Source organism: Eschrichtius robustus, chromosome 3 (genome assembly GCF_028021215.1).
Source record: "Eschrichtius robustus isolate mEscRob2 chromosome 3, mEscRob2.pri, whole genome shotgun sequence".
Classification (NCBI taxonomy): Eukaryota; Metazoa; Chordata; class Mammalia; order Artiodactyla; family Eschrichtiidae; genus Eschrichtius; species Eschrichtius robustus.
The window spans coordinates 12,458,583-12,472,628 of NC_090826.1; the positions used below are offsets into that span (position 1 = coordinate 12,458,583).

At 36.3% G+C, this 14,046-nt stretch overlaps 1 protein-coding gene across 3 annotated transcripts in view; it reads left to right on the top strand.

Annotated features, from left to right (window-relative positions):
* SPEN (spen family transcriptional repressor) overlaps nt 1–14,046 on the top strand; it is a 91,484-nt gene that overhangs the window by 21,580 nt on the left and 55,858 nt on the right. The gene's annotated exons all lie outside the window — the stretch shown is intronic.

Below are 14,046 nucleotides of genomic sequence, written 5' to 3' on the forward strand. Positions count from 1 at the left end.
CAATCTGTTTTCTGTATCAATGACTTTTTTTTTTTAAGATTGCACATATAAGTGAGTTCATATGGTATTTGTCTTTCTCTGACTTATTTCACTTAGCATAATGCCCTCAAGGTTTATCCATGTTGTTGCAAATGGCAAGATTTCCTTTTTTACGGCTGAATAGTATTCCATTGTGTGTGTGCGTGCGTGTGTGTGTGCGTGCGTGTGTGTGTGCGCGCGCGCGCATATGCGCACACCACATATGCCACATGTTCTTTATCCATCCATCAATCCCTGGACACAGGTTGTTTCTGTATCTTGGCTTTGGTAAATAAAATGCTGCAGTGAACATGGAGATGCATATCTTTTCAAATTGGTGTTTTCCGTTTCCTTGGTTATATACCCAGAAGTGGAATTGCTGTGTCATATGGTAATTCTGTTTTTAACTTTTTCAGGCACCTCCATACTGCTTTCCATAGTGGCTGCATCAACTTTTTTTTTCTGCTCCCTCTACACTACTCTTCACCCGTCCAAAGAGTTCCTTAATGAATTAAGAATCTTATTCCTTTGCACAAGCCCTACAATGTGTATAGTTGGTATTATTTTGAAGTAGATCCCAGACATCTTATTTAATCCACAAGTATTTCAGTGTTTATCTCTAGAAGATAAGAACTTTTTAAAGATATTCAGCAATACTGTGGTATATCCTTATTTCAAATACCCAGTCAGTATTTTCAAATATCCAGCCAGTACTCGAGTTTGTAATTGTTTTAAGAATCTTTTTTTTTTTCCACTCAGGCTCTAAATAAGGTACATAAGATATATTTTAAAAATTTTATTGAGGTATAATTTGCATACAGTAAAATGTACCTATTTCAAGTGTTGAATTTGTTGAATTTTGAGAAATGTAGGCATCCTTGTAATCACCACCACCACAGTCAGGATACCACAGTTTATTTACTTACTGATGGACATGGGACTATTTAAACCTTTTTTAATCCATAGGTTTTAATCTCTCTGCTTACAACTAATTTGTTGGAAACCAAGTTGTAGAGTTTCTCAGTGTGTGTTTTGCTGATTACATGCCTGTCCTGTGGTATACATTAACATCACCTTTTGTCCTCTGTATTTCCTGTATGTTCAAAAGTTGATAATCGTATTTCAATATAATTGGTTTCTTTGTAATTTGTGCATTTTACTTGATTAATTTAATAATAGTCTGAGAAAGGGTTTATAGGTTTCACTGGCTGTCAAAGCAGTCCGTGGAAAAAAGTGTAAGAAATATTGGTTTAGGCAAACCATTATGTTAAGAATAGAATGCTAGCAGTATATTTAAGTACTTACTTTAGCTTTGACATAAAAAGGTTGAGGTTATAAAGTTAAGAATCACTGAAAAACTTTAAGACTAGTAAACAAAACAAAGTTAGTGTCCTGTGAATAGCTTTATTTTTCCCCTCCTCTTTTTCCTCTTTGTAAACTTATAGGATTAGAATTGCTGTTTTTCTTGTGGGAATTTTTTTCTGTTTTTTCATCCACCACCCCCCTCCCCCAGTTTTATCATATAAATCATGGAATCCTTAGATTTTTAAAGGTTGTTCCTTTTAGTCAGCTTGAATTCTTTCAATGAAATGAATTTCAAGCACATCCAATGTTAGAATTAAATGCCATAATAGATATTAATTTCTATTCTATGGGTGGGTTCAGCCTTAGTCAAAGAAAACAAGATTTGCAAAAATCTCAATTTATAGAGAGTATCTAAAATTCAGTTAGTATGTGATGCTGTATATAAAAAAGACAGGGAATTCCCTAGCAGTCCAGTGGTTGGGACTCTGTGCTCTCACTGCCTAAGGCCCAGGTTCAATCCCTGGTCCGGGAGCTATAAGATCCTGCAAGCTGTGCGGTGCGGCCAAAAAAACAAAAACAAAATAAGACACCTTAACTCTTCAGTAACACATTTATTTGTTTATTTATTTAAATATTTATTTTGGCTGTGCTGGATCTTCGTTGTTGCACTCGGGATCTTCGTTGTGGCACGTGGGATCTTTGTTGCAGCATGTGGACTCTTAGTTGCGGCATGCGAACTCTTTAGTTGCGGCATGCATGTGGAATCTAGTTCCCTGATCAGGGATTGAACACGGGGTCCCTGCATTGGGAGCGTGGAGTTTTACCCACTGGACTACCAGGGAAGTTCCCAGTAACACATTTATTATCTAAAGTAGGTACATTTATTTTCTCCCATAAATTGAATGGGTCGGATTATAAGATTTATAAGGGGACTTCCCTGGTGGTGCAGTGGTTAAGAATCCGCCTGCCAATGCAGGGGACACGGGTTCGATCCCTGGTCTGGGAAGATCCCACATGCCGCGGAGCAACTAAGCCCGTGCACCACAACTACTGAGCCTGTACTCTAGGGCCCGCGTGCTGCAACTGCTGAAACCCATGCGCCTAGAGCTCCGCAACAAGAGGAGCCACCGCAACAAGAAGCCCGAGCACCACAATGAAGAGTAGCTTCCGCTCGCTGCAACTAGAGAAAACCCGCGCACAGCAACGAAGACCCAATGCAGCCAAAAAATAAATTAAAAAAAAAAAAAAAGATTTCTAAGGTCTTTTTGGTTTAGAAAATCTTGTTCTAGGGCACACCGTGTTAGAACTGGTAAAGGGTCTTTATTGGCATGGAAAAATACTAAATGACAAAACAAGGTGTAAAATAGGACATGTAACATCTCTATGGGATCAGTGAAAATCTATACGTGACTCTCCTTTGTATATGCTCACTGTGTCAGCTTTTGATACAAATGGTGTTTCCATTGATAACTGAAAATCTAAAGTGAGAGATGAATAAGTATAATATTAAAAGCTCTCTCATGCAAAAAAAAAAAAGAAAATCTCATTCTACCCATTCTTCATAGTGCATAAAGGTCACTGGAATGCTGTGAAGATTTAAAAAAAGTATATTTTGATGATTAGTTGGATTATAAAAGAGCTTAATATCTAGAAATACTGTGTAGCCATCATACAAAACATTGGTGTGCCAGTTCCTTTCAGATGAATCATTCTCCTAACCAGCTATGCTCATCAATCAAAAATAGTCTTTCTTGGGTTCAGACTTAAGTGGCATTTGTAAAGTTTCAAATAGTTTTAAATTATATTGCAGTTAATTTAAAAAAATGGTGTCTGTGCTTTGTTATACTAATCTAAGGTGTATAAGGATATACTCTAGTTTTTCTTGTCACTTATACCTCTCTGTTATTTTTTTTTTTATGAAATAGCCCTTTCCACGGTGGTTTTTGACACAGATTATTCCTTTTCAGCATAAGTTTGCTGTGCCAGTCTAAAAGTAGATGTATGAAAGGAACTTTGATCACAGCTTGGGGTTTCACAGGGTTATGACATTTGATTTCCTTTGTGTTGATCTTATTGGAAATTTGTATAAAGTTTTTGCTTGTAAAGAAAAGCTTTTTAGTTCTAGAGATTATAATTAATGAATAAAGTGTTGACTGGAGAAGTTTGCATATTTAATAAGTTTCAGGAATGATTGGCATAGAGACTGGTGACTTATTTCTTAATTTAATAGGCTTAATTTCATGTAGAGTTTTTATTGGGAAGCATGATTATTTAAAAGTTTATAAACCATTGGAATTGAGTAGAAAAACCCAAAGGCCTTTTAAGATTAAAGAGTGATAAAGAAGACCCATTTCCTTAATCTGGAAATATAGGTAGTCTTTAAAGATTTACAGAAATAGAGTGGTGGATGAAAAGAATATGGAATTTATGTATATTACAAAAAGATCACATTTGTTCTGATTCTATTCTAAGTAACCATATATTGTGAAATAAGGATAGAAGTCTAATCAAGTGAAATATTAGAGGGAATTTATAAATTTCTCAAAGTCTTTTTTTAAACTGTTGTTTAACTAAGAAGTAAGCCATAGGTTAGAAGTTAATTTCCGTCTCAGCAGTTGTACTGTAATAGTCCTATTAAGCCAGGTAGGAAGCACATTTTCAAAGAGTCCTTTGCATTTACACCCCGGACTCTTGATGTGGATTTTTGTTAGTTTCTTGGCTTCTGCTACTTCAACTTTGTTTTCTCCAGCCTTCCCCTTTTGATCAACTTACCTTGCTCCTTTTTTTCTTCATCTAACTATTTTATTTACTGCCATTACTTTAAGAAATGGTTAATCATGGTCATTTGCATTCTCTTTACAATTATACTTGAGCTTTTCTCAGTACTATGTAAATCAGACACATTTATGAAGTTGTTCATGAATTATTGTGAGAAGAAATGTCCAAATGTTAACTTAGTGGCCACCATCGTTGTCTGTATCCCTGTACTGTATGTCTGTGTGTGTGTGTGTGTGTGTGTGTGTGTGTGTGTGTATATATATATATATTTATTTATTTGGCTACACCGGGTTTTAGTTGTGGCACGTGGGATTTTGCGGCGTGTGGGATCTTTAGTTGCGGCATGTGGGATCTTTTAGTTGCGGCATGCGGGATCTAGTTCCCTGACCAGGGATCGAACTCAGGCCCTCTGCATTGGGAACATAGAGTCTTAACTGCTGGACTGCCAGAGAAGTCCCCTGCACTATATATTTTGACTTTTAGAGTGTAAACTCTTCCCTCCTAGTCTCTGAAGAAGTACCTTATGAATTCTTTCTAAGATTGTCTAAAAGATTCAGTCTTCCTATTTTATGTAACCAGTAACATCTAAAGATCATAGAATCTTTGGGATTTTTTTCTCCTTATAATTGGATAATCTTTCAGAGGTTTACATATCAGTTGCGCACTATCTTTTTGTTAACAATTAATTTTACTTAGTAAATAGTTATTTTGCACCATTAGATTGGTGCAAAATAATGCATATACGTATTTTTTCACTGAAGTAACGGTGCCGGTAATAGTTCTGAAGAATTTTGTCATTCAAAACTTTACTGAAAACATTGCCTTTTCCCAAGGGTTGTAGTCATCAAGTTTTCATGTACAGGAACCTAGGCACTAACCATGGATTTGATAAACAGCTGACTATAGTTTTGTTGGTTGAATTAAGCTTATCTTCAGTCTTCAAGTTTTCTTAAACCTTTTCTAATTAGAATCAATAAATCGTTTTTCATTTTTAAAAAGTAATGTATTATGTTCATAGAAGCATTTACAATAGCCAAAAGGTAGAAGCAATCTAAGTGTTCATGACCCATGAAAGGATAAACAGAATGTGTGACAACAAAATATGTATCATGGAGGAGTATTCAGCCTTAGAAAGGAAGGAAATTCTTCTTTTTTAAATTGAAGTATTGTTGATTTACAATATTATGTTAGGAAAGGAAATTCTGACACATGCTTCAACATGGATGAACCTTGAAGACTTTATGCTAAGTGAAATAAGGCTGTCACAAAAGGACAAATATTGTATGAGTCTACTTACATTAGTTTCCCGGAGCAGTCAAATTCATAGAGAAAGTGGAATGGTGCGTTGCTTTTTTTTTCTTCTTTTTTTTTCTCTTTCTTTTTTTTTTTTTTAACTGTTATAAACAGTGTTGCTTACTTAGCAGTCTATCAAATTGTCTTCCTAAGAGGTTTCTCTAATTTATACTCCTGCAGACAGTGTTATGAAAGTATCTATTTTCTTAGACTCTAGCTAATATCTAGGTATTATTAAAATTTAGGTCTTTGTGTTGCATGGCACTTTTTTTTTTAAATTTGGATTTTTGAAATTTTGAGTGGAAATTGAGCAGCTTTTTTGAATGTGTTTGTTCTGTTTACCATTTTGTGTGTATGGGTGTATTTTTAAAGAATTTCCTGGAACTTCCCTGGTAGCACAGTGGTTAAGACTCCGTGCTCCCAATGCAGGGGGCCTGGGTTCGATCCTTGGTCCAGGAACTAGATCCCACATGCATGCCTCAACTAAGAGTTCGCATGCCACAACTAAGGAGCCCGCCTGCTGCAACTAAGACCCGATGCAACCAAATAAATAAATAAAATAAATATTAAAAAAAAAATTTCCTATTTGGGAATTTTGCCTCTGTTTTGTTTGGACCTCTGTCTCCCTTGATTTGGAAGAAGTTTGTATATTTAGGAAATCACTTATTTCTCATGTGCAAGTATTTTTCCCCATTTGTCTTTTGACTGTATTTTGCTATTTAGGAGCTGTAATTTTTATATGGTTTAATTTATATGGTCTTTTCCTTTATGACATAGGGCTTTTATCTCAGGCTGAGTGTCTTTTCCAGACCGAAGACTACAACAAACTAATATATATATATATATATATATATATATATATATATATATATATATATATATTTTGGCAGAGAGAGAACACAAATCAGCAAAATATTACAAATCATTCTCCCCCCCCCCCCCTTCTTTTTCCACCTCTCCCCCATTCCTCCAAGTAGAGAAACATTTTAGGATATTAGCTTTTTCTAAAATGAGGCTAGGGGCCTGTGTTTGACTGCCCTTTGCTGGCTTTAGGGATTCTGAGTCTGTTTTTTTCATCTTTAGTAATCATTTGTACTTACTCCAAAGATAAAGTGATTAAAGGGGAATATATTAATTATTTAAGAATAGTTTTTAAATCTTTTATACATAAATTTATTTCACAGTAGATTTCCTGAAAGAATTCTATATCTCCATGAAATGAAGATAGGTTTTGGCTGTCATCTAATGGGTTACTTATCTTCCCAGGCAGGCATGCTTGAAATAGAAAATGTCTTCCTTAAATGTGCCCATTTACAGGAAACATGGCAGACAGTTGATTTGTATTGAGATAACGCAGACACTTGTGACTAAAGGAGATGTAAAATCTGTTGTATTAAAAGATGGTGACAGGGACTTCCCTGGTGGTCCAGTGGCTAAGGCTCTGTGCTCCCAGTGCAGGGGGCCCAGGTTCAGTCCCTGGTCAGGGAACTAGATCCACATGCCGCAACTAAAGATCCCGCATGCCACAACTAAGACCCGGTGCAGCCAAATAAATAAATATAAAAGACAGTGACAGGTACTATTTTTTGTCTTTTTTCTTTTAATAACAGTTTTAACGAGATATAATTCACATGGCATAAAATTTTTCCTTTGAAAAGTGTACAGTTGTTTTTAGTATATTTGAAGAGTTACGCAGCTATCACCACTAATTTCAGAACATTTTCATCACTCCAGTATGAAACCCCCATACCCATTAGCAGTCATTCCCCATTCTTCCTTCTCCCCATCTCCTGGAATCCACTAATCTATTTTCTATTTCTGTGTATTTGCCTGTTTTGGACCTTTCACATATATATGGAATCATAAAATATGTGATTGGCTTCTTTCCCTTATAGTGTTCTCGAGGTTCATCCATGTTGTAGCATGTATAAGAACTTCATTCCTTTTTATTGCCAAATGACATTCCATTGTATGGACATAATACCACATTTTAAAAAATCCACTCAGCAGTTGAACATTTGGTTTGTTTCCATTTTTTTGGCTATTATGAATAATGATACTGTGAACATTTCTGTATGTGTTTTTTTTTTTAAATTATTTTTATTTATTTATTTATTTATGGCTGTGCTGGGTCTTCGTTTCTGTGCGAGGGCTTTCTCCAGTTGCGGCAAGTGGGGGCCACTCTTCATCGTGATGCGCGGGCCTCTCACTATCACGGCTTCTCTTGTTGCGGAGCACAGGCTCCAGACGCGCAGGCTCAGTAATTGTGGCTCACGGGCCTAGCTGCTCTGTGGCATGTGGGATCTTCCCAGACCAGGGCTCGAACCCGTGTCCCCTGCATTGGCAGGCAGATTCTCAACCACTGAGCCACCAGGGAAGCCCTCCCTCTGTATGTGTTGTTGTTTTTTTTTAAAATTTTATTTATTTATTTATTTATTTATTTATTTATTTATTTATTTATTTATTTATGGCTGTGTTGGGTCTTCGTTTCGTGTGAGGGCTTTCTCTAGTTGTGGCAAGTGGGGGCCACTCTTCATCACGGTGCGCGGGCCTCTCACTATCGCGGCCTCTCTTGTTGTGGAGCACAGGCTCCAGACGCGCAGGCTCAGTAGTTGTGGCTCACGGGCCTAGTTGCTCCGCGGCATGTGGGATCTTCCCAGACCAGGGCTCGAACCCGTGTCCCCTGCATTGGCAGGCAGATTCTCAACCACTGCGCCACCAGCGAAGCCCCTGTATGTGTTTTTATGTGGACTTCTCTTTTCAGTTCATACCTAGGAGTAGAATTGCTGGATTATACGGTAATTCTAAGTTTAACATTTTGAGGAACTGCCAAATTGAATTCCAAAGTGGCTGTACCATTTTACAATCTCACCAGCAATTTATTAGGGTTTAGATTTCTCCTTATACTTGTTATTGTCTGTCGCTTTTATCAATATTCTAGCCATCCTGTTGCGTGTGAAGTGGTATCTCATTGTGGTTTTGGTTTTTATTTTCCTAAAGTCTAATGTTGTTAAGCAAATTTTTGTGTGTTTATTGGCTGTTTGTATATATTTTTAGAGAAATTGTCTATTTATATCCTTTGCCTATTTTTAAATTGCATTATGTCTTTTTCATTGTTGAGTTGTAAGAGCTCCTGTCAGATAAATAATTTGCAAATATTTTCTATTTTCTGGGTTTATATCAATTTTTGATCATTGTCTTTGGATAGAGTAAAACTGTTAACTTGTAGTTTATCATTGTCATGCTAACAATTTAAATTTATCTTTGTCATTCTAGATAATTGTTAAAACAAGTTCTTCTTTTGGATTTTAACTTATTTTAACTGATTTAATGAGACATATGACATATTAAAAATATTACCATCTTATTTGGGTATGTCCAAACTGCAGGAGTTTTGCCATCTAAGTATATGATTCTGAGCTACTTACTACTTTTAATGGTTTGAAGTATGGGGGGTATCAGTAATTGTGAATGAGGTAGCTTTAATGTCTACCTCTACTATGTTGATGACAAGAAATAGCTGTGATTAATTTGAAAAGATTGGGATTGTACACTTAAAAATGGTTAAAATAGCTAATTTTATGTTATATTTTATCACAATAAAAAATATGACCTGTGATTATGTAGGAAAAATGTGGCCAGATCCAATTTAAATGCTGTTATGATGCATTATTTAAGTTTCTAGGGGATTCTGCCTTTTGGCATTCTTGAAGTATTTGTAGTCACTGGTATAGGAAATAAAATAAAGGTCTAACACATAGGGGAAACCAGTCTTTTGATCTAAATATAGGATCAAGTGGTTGATTTATAAATTAGTAATTCCTTCATAAAAATTTTTTACTATAAAAGGGTTATATAAGTAAGTGTTGATGTTCCTGCATTATTGGAGATAATTTGGTGGTTGTAACAGATATATTTATGACCCAACTGTCTGAGTTTGGAAGAGGAATGATTTTGAATATTTTCATAATATAAAAATAAGAAAACACAAATATTTGTTGTTTCTACTATTAAAGGTCACCCAACCAGACTGTAATACTCATCTCTTAGGCCCTTTTTTTTTTTTTTTTTAGGCTGTGTTGGGTCTTCGTTGCTGCACGCAGACTTTCTCTAGTGGCGGCGAGCGGGCTTCTCATTGCGGTGGCTTCTCTTGCTGCAGAGCATGGGCTCTAGGCGCGCAGGCTGCAGTAGTTGTGGCACGCGGGCTCAGTTGCTCCGCGGCATGTGGGATCTTCCCGGACCAGGGCTTGAACCCATGTCCCCTGCATTGGCAGGTGGACTCCCAACCACTGCGCCACCAGGGAAGCCCTTCTTAGGCCTTTTTATCGCTTACAGCATGCTCATTTGCTTTTCGCTTTCTGTCTATTCATACTTATTGATCATTTTCTTTTGAATAAGGAACAGCTTAGCCATGATGGGGTGGAAGGGTGGAAAAGTGGGCAATACACAACGAATTGATAGTTTGATAAAATATGTAATCTTTGGAAAGTGATGTGTTGGGTTTTAGATGAATGGGTGTTTTAGGTTAATTGCATGCGTCTTCAAAGAGGCTGATATTCTCCTCGTTACAATTCTGTAAGTCTATCCTGAATAACAGGTAGATGTTTCAAAAATGACTTGGGGAGGATTGTTTTCTGTAGTAGGAGGACTTGTGTGAAAACGAATAGTGGCTATTCTTTGCTATTGCTTATTATTAGTAGGGTCTCTTGCAAAAAAAGGTAGGATTAAAATTAATAATTGCATTCTTATTGATAAACCAGCTAATAATGGATGAATGTAGTAACTTTTAGAAAGAAAGGGTATTGAGAGAATTCATTGGGTTTTAGCATACTAATGATCTTTAGCTTTATGTATTTGGTGTTGCTTTGGAAATTAACAAAGTAAGTTTCTTGTAGAGTTGAGGAAAAGTTTAGAATAGGAGGAATCTTCTTTTCACATATCAAGGAGCTGAAAATTGTAAATAAATCAATTCCATGAGACTAGGGATCTTTGTTTTATTCCCTGATATGCATCAAGTGCCTACAACAGTGCCTGCTAAGAACCATAAAATTAAAAATAATTGATTCAGGATTAGAACCCTACTCTTTTCTCATAGTGGAGGAAAAACATTAGAGTATATCATGATGCTCTCAAATGTAAAATGTGAGGCCATTAATACACTGCAATTATATTCTTCAAGGAAATGCTAAGGACTATATAAATTTGACTATATAAATAGTCACATGTTGAAAGACCAGACATCTCAGCAAATCTGGCATTGTTTTGGGTTATTTTAAAATTCTCTCTTAAAAACGTAGAAGAATTATAGTGTATGTTGATCAATTTAATATTTTTTGATGGTGAATATTTTTGACCAAACGGAAGCCAATTTAATGTTGTTTTTTGATTGTGTTTTTGAAGACAAACCCATTAGATTGCTATATACTGCAGCTTGTAGCAATCAAGCACACTTTCTTAATTTTATGTTCTCATTTAAAAAAAAATTAGGTTTTCTTGATTCTTTAAAAATTACAAATGAGTTAACTTATTACTACAACCTTTGACTATGTAATTTAAGAAAATATTTTGTGCATATTACTGGAGACTGTTCCATAGGTTCTCTGAAAACCTGTAACTAAGGCTTGATGTTTAAAAAAAAGAAATACTATTTAACTGTGGTTTTATTACTTTTGCTCTTTTTTCTTTTTTAATTAATAGATGTCAGTAAATGTTTCATTTGAATACTTAAATACTATAGGAACTGTGTTGTTTTGGAAAGAGTAGATAAAATCAGGACATCACATTTACATTTACCAGCTGAGTTCTCATGGCTGTGAGGAGTTAAGCAGGTTTTTTTTTTTTTTTAATTTGGGAGTTTCCAGTCTTCTCAGTATAGAAGAGTAATGTAATACCTGATAAAGTTCTATTATGTTAAATTTGGAGATAAATTCATATTTTGTTTCCAGAGTGTACTCTCCTTATGTAAAAATTATGGGAACCGTGAGCCCACCCTTTTGAGGACGGAGGGCCATTTGACTTTGTTCTACACGCATAATCTATGCATTAAGTATTTGGTCCTTCTTTTCAGTATTGCATTTAGCTCTTTGTTATTAAGAATTTAAGTTTAAATATTTGTTTTCCCTGTATTATGCTTTGGCTGACTGACTTTTTTGACGGGGAATTGGCTGATGCTTCCCTCTTTTTTCTTTTTTCTCCTTTCTAATAGAGAAACCTATGTGGTCTTGGGCTTAGTGATAAGTTGTGTGTGTGTGTTAAAATATACAAAATTTATTATCTTAACTATTTTTAAGTGTTCAATTCAGTGGCATTAAGTGCATTCACAGGGAATTCTCTGGCGGTCCAGCGGTTAGGACTCAGCGCTTTCACTGCCAGGGCCCAGGTTTGATCCCTGGTCGGGGAACTAAGATCCTACAAGCTGCTTGGCGCGGCCAAAAAAAGTGCGTTCACAATGTTATGTAACCATCAGCACTATCTATTTCTAGAATTTTTTTCATCCCACACAAAAACTCTGTGTCATTAAGCAATGTCTCCCCAGCCCCTGTTAACCTCTGTTCTACTTTCTGTCTCCATGAATTTGTCTATTCCAGATACTTCATGTAAGTGGAATCATAAACTAATTGTCCTTTTGTGTCTGGCTTATTTCATTTAGTATGATGTTTTCAAGGTTTATCCATGTTGTAGTGTGTATCGAAACTTCATTTCTTTTTATGTTTTAATATAATATTCCATTGTTTGTATATACCACATTTTGTTTATCCATTCATCCATTGATGGACAGTCGGGTTGTTTCCATCTTTTGGTTTTTGTGAATAATGATGCAGTGAACATTTGTGCAATGTATCTTTTTGAGCCCCAGTTTTCAGTTCTCTTGGGTATATACCTAGGAATGGAATTGCTGGGTCATATGGTAATTCTATGCCTAACTTTTGGAGAAAAATGCCACTTTCCATAGTGGCTGCACCATTTTACAGTTCCACCAGCTATGCAGGAGGTTTCAAATTTCTCCATATCCTTGCCAATACTTGTTTTGTTCTGTTCTGTTCTCTTTTCTAATAGCAATCCTAGTGGGTGTGAAGTGGTATTTTATTGTGGTTTTGATTTGTATTTCCCTGTGACTACTGATTTTGAGCATCTTTTTCTGTGCTTATCTGCCATCTGTATTTCTTCTTTGGTGAAGTGTTTTCCCTATTTTTTATTTTTATTTTTTTTTACGAATCTGTCTGTCTGCCTGTCTGTCTGTCTGTCTGTCTGTCTGTCTGTCTGTCTGTCTATCTATCTATCTATCTATCTATCTATCTATCTATCTATCTTGGGTCCTCGCTGCTGCGCGTGGGCTTTCTCCAGCTGTGGCGAGCGCGGGCCACTCTTCGCTGCGGTGCGCGGGCTTCTTATTGCGGTTGCTTCTCCTGTCGCGGAGCATGGGCTCTAGGCATGCGGGTCTCAGTAGTTGTGGCTCGCAGATTCCAGAGCGCAGACTCAGCAGCTGCTGCTCCGAGGCATGTGGGATCTTCCCAGATCAGGGCTTGAACCCATGCCCCCTGCATTGGCCGGCGGATTATTAACCACTGTGCCACCAGGGAAGCCCATCTTCCCTATTTTTTAAAAATGGGTTCAGTTGTAAGATTTCTTATATTCTAGATACAAGTCCTTTGTCAGATACATTGGAAGGTAATTTTTTTTAATGTTTGTTTGGAAAGAACTATTTCAGTTTCTATCATTTTCCCCCCAAATTTAAGAGATCCTTTCATCAGTTAATTTACCCCAAGTAATTTCGTTACATCTAGTTCAGTTGCCTGATGAAACTGGATTTTAAGATTATGTTTCCCTTGTGAGAGGTAATAACTTAAATCATACTGGAGGATATAAAAGGAAAGTTCGGCTTTCTGATAATGTTGTCAGCTTCTTCAGGGGAAGTGTAAAATTATGATCTTGGGGATTTCCCTGGTGGCACAGTGGTTAAGAATCTGCCTGCCAATGCAGGGGACACGGGTTCGAGCCCTGGTCCGGGAAGATCCCACATGCCACGGAGCAGCTAAGCCCGTGTGCCACAACTACTGAGCCTGTGTGCCACAACTACTGAAGCCTGTGTGCCCAGAGCCTGTGCTCCACAGCAAGAGAAGCCACCGCAATGAGAAGCCCATGCACTGCAGCAAAGAGTAGCCCCCATTCACCACAACTAGAGAAAGCCTGTGCACAGCAACGAAGACCCAATGCAGCCATAAATTTAAAAAAAAAAAAAAAATTTATGATCTTGGATTGCCAGCATATAAGAGTGCTATATTTAAAAGTGCTGTGCCCTTCTTTCTAAAATGCCAAATTATAAGTATACATAAGAGTCTGTCAAAAGATTTTCTGATTTATTAATTTATATAAATAACAATTATACATAAATTATAAATTTTTACACTTTTTCTTTTAATCCCCTGGAAAAGAGAATTAAATGGTAAAAGATTATGTTAAAAACTAGACTGACACTTGCAAATGCACAAAATATTTGAATTTATTTTGCCTTCCAGTAAGGAGTGTTTGAAGTCATCTCATTTTTTCACTAAGATCATTTTCACTTAATGAATTAAATTAAAATGAGATCTATAAAATAGCTATTTTTAGCTACAGTTTTTACTTTAATGAAAATCTCTTAAGATTGGTAAG